Genomic DNA, 17615 nt, shown 5'->3' on the forward strand with positions numbered 1-17615 from the left:
CTCGTTGGCTTGTAATCAAGGGGTCCCGGGTTTGATTCCCGGTGGGGACACAAGTGGTTTGGATCCCAAATTAGGCTCTAGGTCCCATCCTTAATATGTCATCATAATCCCATGGAAGGCAATGGCACGTGTGTTCCTGTTTCTCAGAAAGGGATTTAAACTGGTTTTTCACGCTCAGCGTTGCCATGTTTCGAAGAACAGAAAAATAATCCAATGCTTGTTTCTTGTTTCGTAGAATGAAAGATTATTATTATTATTATTATTATTATTATTAATATATATATATATATATATATATATATATATATATATATATTTTTTTTTTTTTTTTTTTTTTTTTTTTTTTTTTTTTACACACGAGTTTGTGGAAAGCCTATACTGCACCAGAAGTACGCCGATATTTGTATTACATGTTGAGAAATTTATTCCATCGTAATATTGTAATCACATATACAAATTGTAAGTAACGAACAAATTATTGAGAAAATTAAGATGGCTGGTATATCAGCACACTGTAAAGTGAAAGGGAATTTGTGTAAATTGAAAGGAAAGGAAAGATAGTGATGGAAGGAACATTTAAAATTTGTCCATGTCTAGACCTATTTTCATGGCTTTACACATTACATGGAAAGTATTTCGGACATTTTTTTCACTCCTCTTCTGCTTATTGCATGCAAAAGTCAGTATCAAGAAAAACACTAAAAATTGCTGCTTTCAGTTTCGTGTGCAAGAGTTCACGACTGACTTTGAACAAGCAGCAAGAAATGCTACAAGAGAAACATTCCAGCAAGTGACATTACGCATTTGTTTGTTTCATTTTAAACGATCTATATGTAAAGATATTGAGTTGGCTCCATTTTACAAGGCTGATGATGATATAAGGAAATCGGTTAGGAGAGCAGATGCACTTCCACTCGTTCTTCCTGAAGGCATTCCTGATGCATTTCCATATATACAAGACGATGCTCCCGACATTCCGGAGGTACAAGGTTTCCTAGACCATTTGGCGGACACCTATGTTGACGAACTGAATGCAGCCTTCTACCCGTAAATACAGCAATAACTTATTTGAAAGTTTTTTTTTTTTTTTTAATTGGATTTATTGACATAAATCATCCCTATATATACAGATTCACTCTACTTTTGAAGCAAGAATAGTCCGAGAATGCGACTACTGAAAGCAGGCAATTTAACTTTGCGGAGAAGATTGCAAACAGTCATACTCGGGTTCTCAAGAGTAGGTTGGTTTAGGTGTGGGAGGTTGGTCTTATTCCGTACTTTAATGCATATCTTGTTGCATTCTTTGGATAGTTGAAATTACAATCCAATGAAGACAAGGAGATATTAAGAAGTTGCACCTGTGTACTAAATTTATTAAAGTTCATGCCATTATCGTTCAAAGTAAATGATTTTTTTTCTTTTTAATTTTTGTATATATGTGTTCGTAATTTGTTCTTGTTGCAGCAAATCACGATTGCACTTGTGCGACAAGGCTCTATTACGAGCGCACCTCTTTAGATTCATATTAGTGTTTTGTTCCTTTTGACAAATATTTCTAATATTGAGGTGCTATTAAAACTTTTAATGCGATTCTGCGAAACAGGAATAAGTAAACTTGGCAACGTTACATATTGATAAGGCATTCTGCGAAACAAGAGGTAACTCAATGGCAAACAGCATGGGTTCACCTTGTCCAAGAAACTTCGGGTCAAACACCTACCTTCGGGCAGAACACCACATCATAATCACTACTGAGAGAATTAGGCCATTTAAAATTACGTTGTAACTTGTAATACCTAAACTGCTACTCAACAATAGGTGGTATGTTTGCAAAATCACGACACGACTTGTTTCCTTGTTTGAGACATAAGTTTGTGCGGGGACGGAAAATTATTTAGAGCACAGAGGCGCACAATATATAAATACGGGCCTGCATATGGGTACCACCTCTTGCCTAATCGGAATTGTCATCTTATAGGAACTAGCTGGTTGAGCAATAGATTCCTTAAAAATGACACTAAACTTTTTTCTTGATATCCTACTCCATCTTTGATATTGAAAAATCCTGTGCCATGTCAAGCTCATCGCCATAACTACCATCGAATAGACTACCGAATGTACATTTCCACCCGGATACAAAAACATCTCGTCAATCTCTGCTTATTATGGGGAAATATTGACTGGCCTTCAAGATGGCAAGTTACGTCCTGTTCTGAAAACTTACTTTCACTACTATGGAACTTGTTACAGAAATATTTGATTCCTCTGCATTTTTCAAAATGTTAGTAGTTGAGTATGCTTGTTTACCTTTAAACATATTTAAGGCTAGTTTCTTTCCTATAGCTGGAACCGCTGCTTCTGCATGCAAAAGAAATGAGACCAATTGATTATCACACTCTGATATGACCTTTATCGCTGTGATAACACTGTATGTCTATTATCCCATTACTACCTAAGTTCTTAATTGTTCTCTATGCAACTGCGATTTCTAAACTATCTATGACAATAAAACTCTCATAAACTAGACTATATATTTTAGTGATCATATGTATACACCTCTTTACAACATATAGCTCAACACACTTATATACACTACAAAGAATCAACACATTTAGGTTCTTCTTTTCTACGGCTCTTTTTCCAAACATATGATCCAAGTATAAGGCTTTTTCTGTCAAACATTTTGTTCTATTGCGTGTAGTTAATCAAGAAGAGAAATAGCTAATATTAGTCAGAAAGGAACTATCAAATACAATCGCAATTTAGATTCCTTAGCTTAGCCCCAATTTGTATGAAACATGCTTTGGAAAACTAACATATCTAGTTACAAGTAACTATAATTCCAGAAAACACCTTGCACTTCCAACCTTTCGGCTCTCCCCTAAGTTAGGAACAAGAGAAAGAATAATAAAAACATTAAAAAAGTAAAATAAACGTATTCATCAGGGTCGAGTAGTGCGTGAATGAAAATACCTTGTCCAAGTTTCTGGTTGCTTATCAAATAGTGGAGCAGCACAATGCAACATGGAGTGTTAAATTTGTGTATTCTATTGTATTTTAGTTGAAGATTGTCAGCTCCAATTGATGTTTTCACTGCTATGCCAATGCTGTTCGTATTTTTCAACTACTACCTTCCATTCATTAATCAACCACCCTTATCTAAATTCAACTTCGGATTCCCTTAATAAATAAACTAATTTTTGATAACAAGTCTCTGAATTTAACTTTTAGCCCTGAATAAAATTGTGGTATCACCAATATTATGTTGTGTTTCTTTAAAATGTTTTGACAGTCTTGAAACTGGATGTTCTGATTTGGCTTGTCTATGATGTTCTTTAACCATATTTTGAAATTTCTTTTATGTCCTACCTATATATTCCTCCTGGCAACTGCATTTTATTTCATAAACCCTGATTTTTCAGTAGAATCGGTGTAGTAGCTTTTAAATTGAGTGATGTCCTTTGACCAAAGTTTTAATGCGGTACGGAAACCATATTCTGTAGTCTTATGTAAAGCAGTTCTCAATCTGGGGAATATAGGTAGACTTACCTACTTATTGACAGAAGTTTCAGTTTAAGGACTGCCGGATGGATACCAATTCATACTACCTAGCTCCAGCAAGTAATTCATCTTCTTTTGGAATTCGGACTCGATAATGATGGTCCTGGTTTATTCTTTCTCCTGTTCTTAACCTCCGTGATCACGGTTCCATGAGTTAGCCGAAAGCTTGGAAGTGTAAAATATTTTCAGGAATTAGGTTACTTGTAAATAAAATCATTGAAAGAATTCCTGAACGTGTTACTATATTGTCTGAATTTAACATATCTAGATTCCTCGAAAAAGAAAAAAATAAATAAATAAAATGAAATTTTTCAGTTTAAAGTCCCATGATTATACTTTTTAGGATAAAGGGGACGAATGATTAAGGTAAGTAAATGATGGTAAAAAAAAATTGGTAGAATGAGAATGTGGAAGGAAAGTACCCCAAGAAAATCCACGGGCACAATGTTGACCACCAAAATCTTACTGGGGTGGGGATCGAACCAGGGACTCCACATACCAGAGGTATGCCTCTATCACTAAGCTACCGTGACCCCAATCCCTCGTAAAAGAATGTTTATAATTTTATGTGCAGAAACTTGCTAATTACTAGAGACCGGATGTTAGGCAAAATACCTATTCTTTAATATTAAAGATATGATCAAAAATAACGTTTTAAAGTTTATATGGGGGTTATAGTTTCAATCTAAGCCAATTTTATTTTGCCTATTTTGCCAATTTCGCCCCTTTCTGCCTAAATAATTGTCCTAGTGCCTAATGTTGCTTATTCTATGCATTTTCTTCAAAATGAGACTCCATTGCGAAAAATATCTAGTTTCGTACTTCAAGAAAGGATTCTGCCTCTTCCGAGAAATATAAGATTAAGAGAAATTAATTTATGGGCTGGTGCAGGTTAAGCTTCATCCCTAGTAAAGCAATTTAGACATTGTTCGCGAAATGATTTAGCTTTCATTGCTACCCACTATTCAATTTTGCCAGATGCGATACCGTTTCTTTAAGAGAGAAATAAAGTCTTGAGCAACATTTTCAGTCTGTAGTGGACATAATTTGCTCTGTGCCAAGGGCCAGGTGGTTCGTGAGAAATGTGAGAGTGTTGTTGCAGTCAATAAGGATTTGAATAAACTAAAAACAATTGGGCAAGTATTGAAAGGCGAAAATATACCCAATGAATTTGTTCCACATATTCTTGCGTGTTTCAAATATGCCCCGGTTACATCCGTGGAAGTAGAGCTATCTTTTTCAATTTTGAAATATGTATTTATCCGATCGGAAGACATAATTTATCAGTTGAAAACATCAAAAAATATCTTGTAATCATGTGCAATTGGAATGAATAATTCCTCGTGTCGACAAATCATCAGAATGTATTGAATTAAAATACACAGAACAATTTATCTTTTTGTTTGAAATCTGCCAATATTTTATCTTCTGACTGTTGCGTGTTGTGGTATGAACTCCTGTGAGTACAAATCAAATGCTGTAAATTACGAACTGCTGTTTGTAGTGATCAAGTGTAAAACTTTGGACTGCTATGTGTACTGATAAAGTGCTGTAAAACTTTGGACCGTTGTGTGTACTGATAAAGTGTATAGAATTTGGACTGTTATGTGTAGTGATAAAGTGCTGTATAGAATGTATTTGCCAAATATACATGGAATGCATGTCAAGCTTCGTTTTTATATATACAGTAAAAGAAGATATTAACAAACAGGCGTTTCAACATTTTTTGAACATTATCTATGACTTGAATTTATTTTTTTTTTTAATTGTATTGAGTATTTATCTTCATTATTTTGAGTTACATTTTAGTGCCTATTTTACTGCCTATTTTTTTAAACTTTAAGTACCTATTTTTCAGGTTTTTAATGCCTAAACATCCCGTCTCTACTAATTACTTACAAGAACAAAATGTTTCGTGTTGAGGAATGTTATTGATTAATGTTTATGTGAATGAACAATCATTTGTAATATAAACGCTGACCTTCCCGATAATGAAATTAAATTAAATCCTTCAGTTTTACATCCCACAATTATGGCGTGTAGGCTAAAGGAGACTGGGATGATGAGAAATGAATGAAATGATAGAATGAAGAAAGGGGAAGGAAATGGGAGAACCCCGAAGCTGGGATCAAACCAGGGACCCACGCACCAGAGCTGAACGCTCTACCACTGAGCCACCGCAGCCCCATACCTTCCTGATACTGACACTAAAAATGCTACAGTTGAAAGTGAAAAAGATAAGCTTGTTGAACAAATACATAATGCATTGATCTAATCAAAGACAATCATGTCGAAATGAAAAAAAAAAAAGAAAAAGAAAAGAAAAGGAAAGAAATGCTGTAAAGAAGATACTGTTGTTTAAAATAATAGTGTGAAATTTAGTGAATAATGAAAATTTAAAAAAACAAAGTTTCATTTATTTATTTATTAAAAAAGAATTCTCCCCGCTGGTCCAGACACGTGAGCCTGGTTTCGATTCCCAGTGGGGAAACATTAAAATTTTAGCACATTACGATGGTTCGGATTCTACCTTAAACTGTAGGTTCATATGAGATATAGCCTCTGTGCTGAAAAGGAACGTTCATTTGAACAAACAAATATTAAAAAGAAGTTATATGTATGTAAGCGTTAAGCACGTAGAAAAAATATATGTTAGAGTTTGAATTAAATGTAACTTTATCTAGTTCAAGCAAGGAGCAAAATGCTTGAAACTTGAAATTCTAATAAACATACACACACATCCTAGACTATTTTCCAGTCTTCCTGAGTCCAGAGTTTTAAAAAAAATCGAACCTAGATCTTTACGTCTCTCGGACCTGTTCTTACAGGGACAGTGCCAGATTCGAGCTATACGGTGGATTCATTAAAATCTCCCAACCAAATTCTCTTAATTTCTGACGGATCGTTAAAAACGCATGCGGTCTGGGATTGTCAGCGCGGTATATGACACCCTTTCTATTGACCAGTTCTGGCCGTTTCTTTTGTATTCCTAGATGCATTTGAGTGAATTGTCGACAGTTCGAGTCCAAGTCTATCATTCTACCTAGGGGCAGCAGCTCGTGATGTACGTTGCCTCTCCAAACCCACCAAATGCACAATATAACCTTACTGGCCGTCAGCGTGGGCTTTGTCACACAAACTGTGGAGTTTCTTCTTGCTTCGACCACAATATTTTTTCGCACACTATTATCGTAGATTATCTACTTTTCATCTCTCGTAAGCAACCGCTTCAGAAATAACTTGAGTTCGTTACGTTTCAGTAGAGATTCGCAGATAGGAATTCGATCAAAAAAATGTTGCAAAATGAGTCAGAGCATGTGGCACCAAAACGTCGAGCTTCTTTTGTAGCCACCTTTCTCAAAATGGTTTAACACTGTGATCATTGGCGATATTATGCAGGCAGGTCTTGCTTGACTTTTGCTAGAATATTATACACTTTTTCAGTGATTAGTCGTCCGCAGCGAGAAATATCTTGAGAACAAAAGCTACTAAGCCATGTTTTGACTATTGCTTTTGATAACGTATCTTGCCCATCTGCGTAATGTGGAGCGCAGTTTTGTGGTAAGTTTACTCATCTTCACTGCGCAATACATTCCGTCTCTTTCTAAGAATTCCAGCCTTTTGCGCATTTACTACAGGGTGTCTACTATTTCGGACAAAATAAAATTTCCTGACTTTCCCAGGTTTGCAACACCAGCTGAGAAAGTTTTTTACATTGTATTTTAGTGAAATGTGGCACACTAATTAGCACTTAAGATAACATTTTTCTGTTAGTAAACATTTAAAACAATAAATGACTCCGGAAAAACTCTAATTAGCAAAGATTCTAAATAGTTTTGTACGTTTGTGAATAACATTTTTTTTTTTTTCTTTACGTTCTTTAACATAAATTTTGGTGTTTCATATTTCGTCGTAATTCCCTCTTACCCACCCTCCTGCGCACAAGGGAAGCACAACAAACTTTTCATTTAGTGATTACGTTATATATATATATATTCTATAAAGGGAATTCAAACATTAAACCAAATCCCGTGCTTTTGATTCTTTTCGCATTGTTGCAATCTTGTGGACACGGAGATCAGTGTATTTAACGAGCAGATCAGTGAGCACTAGATCCAAATGTGCAGGGAACGTCACTCTCCTTTGACGAGTTCCTGCTATATAGTGACTTCTTCTGTAGATGAACATTGATTTGAAATATTTTAATTATTTGTTTTTTAGTATTTTAGCTATAAAATTTAATAACTGAATATTTTCCCATACCAATGCTTCGTTAAAACTTTCAGAATATTTTGAAAATTTCATGGCTTTTCCAGACATTAACAAATTCCTTCAATTTTCCAGGATTTCCACGTTTTCCAGTCTAGAAGACATTCTGTACTAGCTTCAACTGTCAGCTGTCATATGATTTTACGCCTGACATGCTGTGATAAATATATCCTGAGGTTTGCGACACTAATGCCATTTCGTGTGCAAAAGGTTCTATGCTTTTCACACTATCTGATATAATTTGGTCATGATATCTCGTGTTATCATCTTTCTTCTACTAGTAAGCACAAAATGTCCGAAATACGAATTATTATCATATAGCTCAATCATCATCTCTGTCAGAAGCTTTCTGTAGCACTTTTACTTTAAATGTCAGTATGCTCACTTTGCAAATTCTTTTACGTCTTCTGATAAGAAACTCATTCTCGAATTCTTCGCTACATTTTCCTCCAACTGAACAGACACAGTTCCTTAAAGTCAAAATAGTATTCAGTTGACCTTAACACTTGCTTGAATGTTATCTTTCCTGGTGTATCCAATACTTTCCTATAATTATTATGAACGGGAAGAAAGTTTTGATTTTTTAAATTTTTACATTTTTCATCCTCCAACACTTTTCTTGCATTTGTTAGTGTGGGTGGATTTCATATTTACAATTCATTTCTACTTTCATAGGATGAAATATGAAAATGTCAGTCTACTACAATAAACATTCTATATATATTAACAAAAAATTGGCTACTTACCAATGAATCCTCCCTTGGAAAGCCTAAATATTTTTCAGACGTTTCGGAACTCAAAGCTGGCTCCGTCTTCAGTGGCAAAATGAAAAGATTAAAACGGATAGGAAATAAAAGGTGTAAAACAAGTAATACATACCACTAAATGAATAAATGTAACGTAAAGAGTAGATTCTGAAATATGACGAGCAGAGCAAAGTGCAAAAGGAGTGATGAATCGAAGATAGTGCGGTGTCTATGTTACGTCACTATTGCCAGACTCAAAGTATGCATCAAAGGTAGGTAACAAAATTTTATCAATGTTGCCAGCATCCAGATTCAGAGCAGGTTTCATTTATGAATAAAGAATGATTCTTTAATCTCTCGTTGTTTTTTTGTTTTTGCTGACCGTATCACATAAACCTGTTTTATATTATGTGTATGTTGTTTTAAATGAAACGCCAATCCCGACATGCCCTCTTCTTGTGCATTTTTGATGTCTAACATGTTCCTTAATTCGAGTGTTAATATTGCGTTTCGTTTGGCTTATATATGAGGAGTTACATTCGCATAGAACGCGGTAAATGCATGACTTATTTAATGGATCAACAAAATAACTTTTAAATCCAGTGAGATGTTTTTGCAGACTTTTAGGGGGTATACTTGAAGCAGATATGTTATGATTTGTAAGAATACGTTGAATTTTTTGTCGATAACTGTGGAAAATAAGGAATTCCTATCCGTTTTTGTATCTTTGGAAGTAACTGTTTTTAGGATTTGCACCAATCTACGTATTTGATTAAACCACTTTTGTAAAGGACATAACTTGTAACTTTTTTTTTTTTTTTTTGGTCCTATTTTGTATAAAAACTGTATTTCGTCATTAAGATCTTTTGGACGATCACAAATTAATAATGCTCTGCGAAAGAAATTCTTCCAAATATTGACCTTGTACAGTGGCGGATGAGCTGACTGTTGATGTATGTAAGTACATCTTAAAGTAAGTTAAAAAAACAAAGAAACAACGAGAGATTAAAGAATCATTCTTTATTCATAAATACAAACCTGCTTTGAATCTGGATACTGTCAACATTGATAGAACTTGGTTACTTACCTTTGATGCATACTTTGAGTCAGGCAATAGTGACATAACATAGACACCGCACTATCTTCGATTTAATTCACTCCTTTTGTACGATACTTTGCTCTGCTCGTCACATTTCAGAATCTACTCTTTACGTTACATTTATTCATTTAATGGTATGTATTACTTGTTTTACACCTTTTATCTTCTATCCGTTTTAATCCTTTTCATTTTGCTACTGAGGACGGAACCAGCTTTGAGTTCCGAAACGCCTGAAAAATATTTAGGCTTTCCAAGGGAGGATTCATTGGTAAGTAGCCACCTTTTTTTAAAAAAATTGAATCATCCTCCCATTCGTCCATATAACTGTAATTCTATATATATACATATTGGGTGTACCAAAAGTCCGGAGCCATAGGCCAACTTCGTTATGAGTAAAGATACGAAAAAATATAAAGAAAGGAATAGTTTGGTGTAGAACCCAAACGGCTAATGCAATGGAACAATCTAACATTTTAGATTGAAAAAAATCTATTTTCGGTAACATTCCTCTCTTTACAATTTCTTCTATCATTAGAAAGAAATGTAAGCAAAAGGCCAGTACTCACCACAAAAAACAAAATATTCTTCTAAATTTAAGTAGCGCTTTCGCAAGATCCTTCTTCCATCTTCACCTTAATTCCAATTCGAAGAGGAATTTAAAACTTTTTAAAACACATACATAACAAATTTTAAAGTAGTTTTTAGCCATCCACAACAAAGTAGTGGCGTTTATCAGTCAGTGTAACAAAGTATATATAGGTCAAACAAAAATGAATATTTGTGCTAGAATAGCTCAGCACATTCGTACATACAAGTCTCGTACCTTGCAACAGTTATCCAGATTAGATTAAAGACTATAATCATAGAATTGCGGATTCATGTTTAATAGAGAAAGCAAACACAGCTGAACGAAAAATCCTGTTATATTCATGAAGAGAAACCCACACTCAATTTAGATAAAGGAGAAATAAATGTGATCTGGAGCAGTCTTTTTACTACATATTTCCGCTATCTGGAACGTAGGGAAAAAATAGTGAATAACAGTGAACAGTGATGAGTGAGTTTCCACGTGTTCATGTGTTCATTTTTGACAGGAACGTGTGTTTTACATTTTTTAATCCTTTTAAGCATTTTTTACCTATTCACATTCCCCCTCCCTGCCCTATGTTTTAAATTCTCTTCGAATTGAATTTAAGCTGAAGATGGAAGAAGGATCCGAAAGTGCTACTTAAACTTACAAGATTTTTTTTTTTTTTTTTTTGTAAACATCATCGCTCGCAATACTGTGATATTTTCGTATCATTACTTATAACGGGGTTGATCTATGACCCTAGACTTTTGATATACCCGATACATATACATATAACGTAAAATTAGGTAATGTAATATTTATATTCTCTTAATATTCTCCATTCAAAATTCAAGAATACAAAGTAACATAAATTATGAACAAAGAAATTTTCACTTCATTCTCAAATTCCTATCAAGTAAACAAATCATGAAATTGTTTATCTTTTGTAATTATAGTATGTGATTAAATCATAAGATATCACATCCCAATAGCCTCACCCCAAACAGATGCAATGACTCACGTCACGATGCAACTCTTCACTGGACGCAATTTATGTTGTCATTTTAAGTGAAGATGATTATTCAGAATGCAATATAGATATCAATGACCAATAGCACTTTTTTGATTCTTCTCTCTCACTCTCTCTCTTGCTGCAAACTTACCTCGAATCAATTTCAGGCTTTCTCCCGTACAAACAAATGTTACATGAAAGAGAAGCTAAGTTGAATTAATTCATACGAACATTGGCCAACAAGAATTTTTTGATGGCGGTTGAGCCAGTGCCGTCCTCAGGATACTTCTGAGGAGAGCATACTTGAACTTTATGTACTGGCTTAAATGAAAAATACCAAATGTATCGTTGTGATATTAATTCGGATGTGATCTTCTGTGCTGTTTTTGGTGGTATTTTCTAGCAATATGCTGCTTTTAAAAATCATCGTTTGAGGTAGGGGATCAATCTGCGTTTCCTGAGTTCCCATCATCCTTCGTGATTACGTGTACAAGGCTCCGCTCTCTTTTCCCTTTCTCGTACTCCTGCTTTGTGCTTGCTCTGCTATTACAGTTTTTAGTTTTTAAATTTAAAACATAGATTCTTTGTAGTCATTTTTATATTTAATTAAATAATTCACAAAAAGCATGAAAAAACTCTCTTCAATGTATTGAAAATAAATTAGCCTTTCAAATTAATAATTTTATAAAAAAATTATAAACACATTATTGACTAAGAAGGTAACTTACCTTGCATTTGAGTTGACGGATACTAAAGATACTTATTACAAATTCTTTGTTAAAACTACATGTAGATTAAACACAAGAACACAAGTTGTTCGAGAAAAAAAAAAAAAAAACTTTTTTGGTTATACGAGGAAATAAACACTATTTTGGATGCACAACAAAAAAACAATGTTTTGTGTACACTATAAGCACTGTTTTTCTGCACAAATACTATATATATAAACACAGAATACACTGTTTTAAAGTATTTACAAACAACAAACCAAGATTTTCTACACCCAGTTGATTTTGCCCACTGCTTTGCCTCTTTTCTGTTTGTTTAGTTGTAAGTTTCACATTTAGATATCGCACCCTAACGAATGTGCAAATTCTTACAAATAGTGCAATAATGTTAATATGTACACTCATGTCCAAAATGATTGTCGCATATCTATAAATGTCTTCTTGTAAAAATATAACAATATAATAATTTTGCAGGGTACTTTTAATACTGCTACTCCTACTATGTGTATAATCGGGAAATATATATATTTGTGATAAATTTCATGGGGAAAAAATATAAGAAAATTAGAATGAGTTAAACAAAATGTTACTAAATGGACGAGAAAGTATTATTTTCGTTGTATTGTTCTTATTTACTACTCTTTTGACATGAAATTTGCCACATACATGTCTTTGCTCATTATACACATACTAACATTATAAAAAATACCGGGCGAATTCGTTATCATATTATATTCCTACAACAACATATTTATAGACATACGACAATGATTTTGGACATGAGTGTACATCTGGGAACATAGAATCTTTTCCATATTTTCTATCATTCCTGGTTTCATATTTAAACTATTTGAGGGATGGTATGACGAAAATGCCATTTCCATATTCCTAACTATTTCATAAAATGCTTCATTCGGTTTATACAATCCACCACGTGATACTAAATCAATCTAGCTCTTGTCACTTTCATTAACAGGAGGTAACTGATCAATTCTACTTCCTAGATTGAATACAAGTTGTTCACAAGAAAGAAAACAAATCACTTTTTGGTTGTACAAGGAAATAAACACTGTTTTAGATGCAAAAGAAACTAACACTGTTTTGTGTACACAAGTATAAGCACTGTTTTCATGCACAAGAAAATAAACACTGTTTTGATCGCACAAGAAACTACACTGTTTTGGAGTATTTACAAACATTTGTACGCTAAATATACTGCTAAATAATACAGGCCTTCACGTGAACAATCCACCATTTCTGTGTCACATATATCAAGTCAGGGAAACTGAATTTTATCTGAATTATATTCATTTAACTTTTGACTTTCGCTTATGAAGTCACAGAGTACTGTACTAATACTATTATTTCTTGTTCAGTGATAGTATTCTCCTCATTCAATCTCTCGGCACATTGATCGTTCACTGACGCCTCGCTACATTGATCTTTCGTTGGAACTTTTAAGGGTAAATTATTTGCATTTACTCCAAGAAATAATAGGCATGCCTTATTTTTAAACTCTATGGGTAATGAGTGGTCATAAAACCCTAGCATGCCATGGAACCGGGAAACAAATTTTCCAAAACAACTTGATTTAACTTAGCCGTCATAAGAAAATTTGCACTAAACTTCTTCATCTCATCAAAACAGACCAAGAAGTGCAAATGAAATGAAATCTTTAAGTTTTACGTCCCACGGTTATGCCGGTTAGGCTAAAGGAGACCGTGATGATGAGAAATGAATGAAATGGTGGAATGAAGAAAGTGGGAGGAAACGGGAGAACCCCGAGAAAACCCACGAGCGCGATGTTTGTCCACCGCAAAGTTCACACGGTGCGAGCTGGGATTGAACCAGGGACCCCAAGCACCGGAGGTGAACGCTCTACCACTGAGCCACCGCGCCCCCTAGACCAAGAAATGCATTCGATGACTGTATGATTCCTTGTTGAAACGGCAGCAGGTTTGTGTGACCACATACACGAAGGGAACTAGTCGTATCTTTCATTTTGTTAATAATATTTCTTTGCAATACAAAATGTGCACCGAAAGCACTTATCAATGTAATTCTGTTTCACGTGCGAATTCATTACATCAAACCAATCATTGGTAAGTATGAAAAAGTCAGCAGCTTCTTTCTCCTCAGATAAAACATATTTTATGGCTGCACTTGTTTTCCTACAAACAACTGAGTAGCATTTAAACTCGTTGTTTTCACGTCCTGTAACTAAAATATGCAAGTCTGATACAGAAAGAGGCCAGTACAGTTTGTTGTCATTTTTATCCAAAATAGATTGAATTACTGCTTTCGTTATGACAGTATCAGGTAACAAAGCAAATCCTTTATCAACGAAGTGGTTCCTTAGTAATTTTAGAAGATGTGGTACGTCAGCAAAAACTCAAATGTTGCTTGATGAGTCGATGGGATTTGCAAAACAAGGATCTCAGTAATTTACATTCAGTTCCTTCCAAACTTTAGTATCACCTTCACCTAAATCGGACACGAAAGCCGCAACGCTATATTCAGCTTCTTGAAGTACTAAAATTGCATTATATAAAGTTTCTTCTGTCATCGGAAATCAGTCATGATATATAACTTGCTTCCATTGAGAAAATAGTCCACGAACTAGAAAAATAATGGTTCTAAAATAATAAACCAATACCTACAAAACCCTCAAATTTTTGATATTTCTGATCTTCTTTCAAAAAGGCTTTACGAGTTTATTACTTCGATCGTCTTCTAATAAAAAGGGACATGGAAAGAAAATTTCTATGTATGAAGTTGATCCGATCCGGTAGCCTTACCTTATGATCAAAGAAAAATACAAAAGTCAAAGATAATACTAAAAAAGGAACATTAAGGGGATCTGTTGCAAGATCTAACTGAAACCGAATCACTGTCTCTTATAAGCGGTTTCGAGTCACAGTTTGTTACACAAAATCAGAGCAATACGATGTAAATAAACGAAAAAACAAAAAATCCATGACCATAATTTATCACTAACTTGTGACAAAAATAGTTTACGAGCAATAATGACTCAATGATATATCGCTTGTCACCGATGTGTAAGATCTCTGGTTTGAGCCCAATTTCTACCATGTGGATTTTATGGTAAACAAACAACATACGTATGGATTTTCTTGAGACTTTCCTGTTTTCTCACCGTCTCCCTTAGCCTGAAGCATAATCATAGACCGTTAAATTTTAATATATATATATATATATATATATATATATATATATATAATGCAGGGATGTAAATAGGGGCGAGTGGTTCATCGGTGCGGGCAAGTATTTAATATCATACCGAAGGTAAGTAAATGATTTATATTGTGGGATGTGGGCTAGTAGCTTTTTTCTTGGGCCAGTAAAATTGTGTTGCTTATTTGCATCCCTGATATAATGTCTTCTCTCTTTGAGAGAATGGCTCTAAACAGCATAAACTGTCTTCTCTTTCTCAGAGAATGGCTATAAATAGTATACACGTCTTCTCTTTCTAAGAGAATGGCTCTAAACAGTATACATTGTCTTTTGTTCATAAGCGAATGAGTCTCTTTTGACATCATATATGGTTGAAGATCAACGATAAATGTTATTTAGGTGCCTTTTATTTCTTAACAACGCAGGTCAATCCACTGCGAGAGACAGTATTACAGAAGACCAGCTATAGAATTTCACTTGACATTTTATTGCATATCGAGAGAATGTATCTTAATGTGTTCATCTATCTCGTGATTGCATTTCGAAATTTAAGAATCCAGCTTTCCTTTCCGGAACTAGATCACTAGGAAAAATGCAGAACTTTAAGATAAATGAAACTTTTCATGTCCCTCATTCTCCCAGTTGTTTCAAATTCTAGTGATGGGTACATAAGTTAAATGATATATCCAATTGTTTCACAACATTGGCTCTGAAATATCCTCTCCTTGTTTTTCATTCAAATCACAAAAGAGTAGTGTTCAGTTCAGTCTTAAAAATATAAAAACGAACTCGACTGGCGTGGCATTTGGGTGCAATGTGAGTTTGGAAATGAATAAGGTGTCAAATTGGGCTGTGATTTTTGCCTTAAAAATGAAGGTTCACTTCGCAAAGTGCAGAATTTAAATTTCTTTCTTGATGTATTACGGGTTCGGCACTTCTTTATTTAGTTTTTTTTCTAACTACCAGCTTATTTAATTTGCAGAAGACAAAGTTAGTACTTTTTTACTATCATATTACTATCCATTACAATACTTTTTGTGATATACAGAAATTGCTTTTATTCTTTAGTGTCTACGTAACATAATAAAATACGTAATAATAATAATAATAATAATAATAATAATAATAATAATAATAATAATAATAATAATAATAATAATAATAATAATAATAATAAATACAATTGTAATTTTATGAATTTGGTCGAACTTTTATTTCATGAATTCAACAGAATAAATGGTTTTGTAGCAGCCTACAATGCTATAAGAAACTTATAAGTTTGTTACGGAAGTTTAAATTCATCCGGAAGTCTCATACGAAGGAAGCAAGAAGAAAGAAAAGAGAAAGGAAAAAGCAAAGAAAAAGTTAAACAATAAATCGAATACAGGGCAAATTGTACATTTTATATTCATGAGCGGAGATACGAATTTTCTGCCGGGAGGACAGACCTCATTTTTTTATCATTTCTTTTCTCATTTTTGACCTCTTTGGCCATCTTATAGAAGGCATTTTTATTTTCGATCAAAAAGTTGGGGGACGATGTCCCCTCCCATGCATATATTCCATATATCGTCGAACAGGACATCGATATCGACATATCTTATAAGAAAAAAGGCTTGTTTTCTTGTACTGGTATGCGACGTTGTAAAGGACCTGGTCTTCATATGAGAATGCGAAATTTCAAAAACCTCCTGTGAAACGATTTTGGTGAAGGTAGAGAAAATCACTTTCAGGTTAAGTTATGAAGATGGAATAAGCAAGGTTCGAAGTTGGGATGGCATTCAGTACGGAATTTTGGAAAAGACGTCAGAGTTTTTTTTTCGCTGGGCTAAAAACTAGTAGTTCCAAAATGGGCTAAATTATAAATTTATTTTAAAATAAATTTATGATTTAGCCCATTTTGGATGCATGTTTGCTACACTATTTTTACACAACTAAACTGTTTAATTACACTAAAACAGTTGCAAAGTGGATACGATGTAATGATTATTCAGGCTCTCTAACTTCCTGGAATATTCAAATGCAGTTTTTATTAGTTATCTACAGAAAAAAAAATGAAATTTGGAATTTTACGTCCTACGATTAGATAAGGAGACAGATGATTAATGAAAGTGCAAGGAAATGATTATGAAATAATTAATGGAATGAGAGTGTAGGACGAAACGGAAGAATCCAGAGAAAACCCATGGATACGACGTTGTCTACCACAAATTCACTTAGCCAGGGATCGAATCTCTACCATCAGAGATGAGTTACTCTATGAACACCTCTATCACCAGAGGTGAGTTACTCTGTCGCCACCTCTAGCATCAGACGTGAGTTACTCTATCACTACCTCTAGCATCAGACGTGAGTTACTCTATCACCACCTCTAGCACCAGAGGTGAGTTACTCTATCACCACCTCTAGCACCAGAGGTGAGTTGCTCTATCGT

General features: G+C 34.2%; 1 protein-coding gene across 7 annotated transcripts in view; it reads right to left on the reverse strand.

Moving 5' to 3' along the window:
- Nucleotides 1-17615, reverse strand: part of LOC145666830 (uncharacterized) — a 78096-nt gene that overhangs the window by 20200 nt on the left and 40281 nt on the right. The gene's annotated exons all lie outside the window — the stretch shown is intronic.

The sequence above is a fragment of the Thermobia domestica genome, chromosome 12, assembly GCF_964235325.1.
Source record: "Thermobia domestica chromosome 12, izTheDome1.hap1.1, whole genome shotgun sequence".
Taxonomy (NCBI): domain Eukaryota; kingdom Metazoa; phylum Arthropoda; class Insecta; order Zygentoma; family Lepismatidae; genus Thermobia; species Thermobia domestica.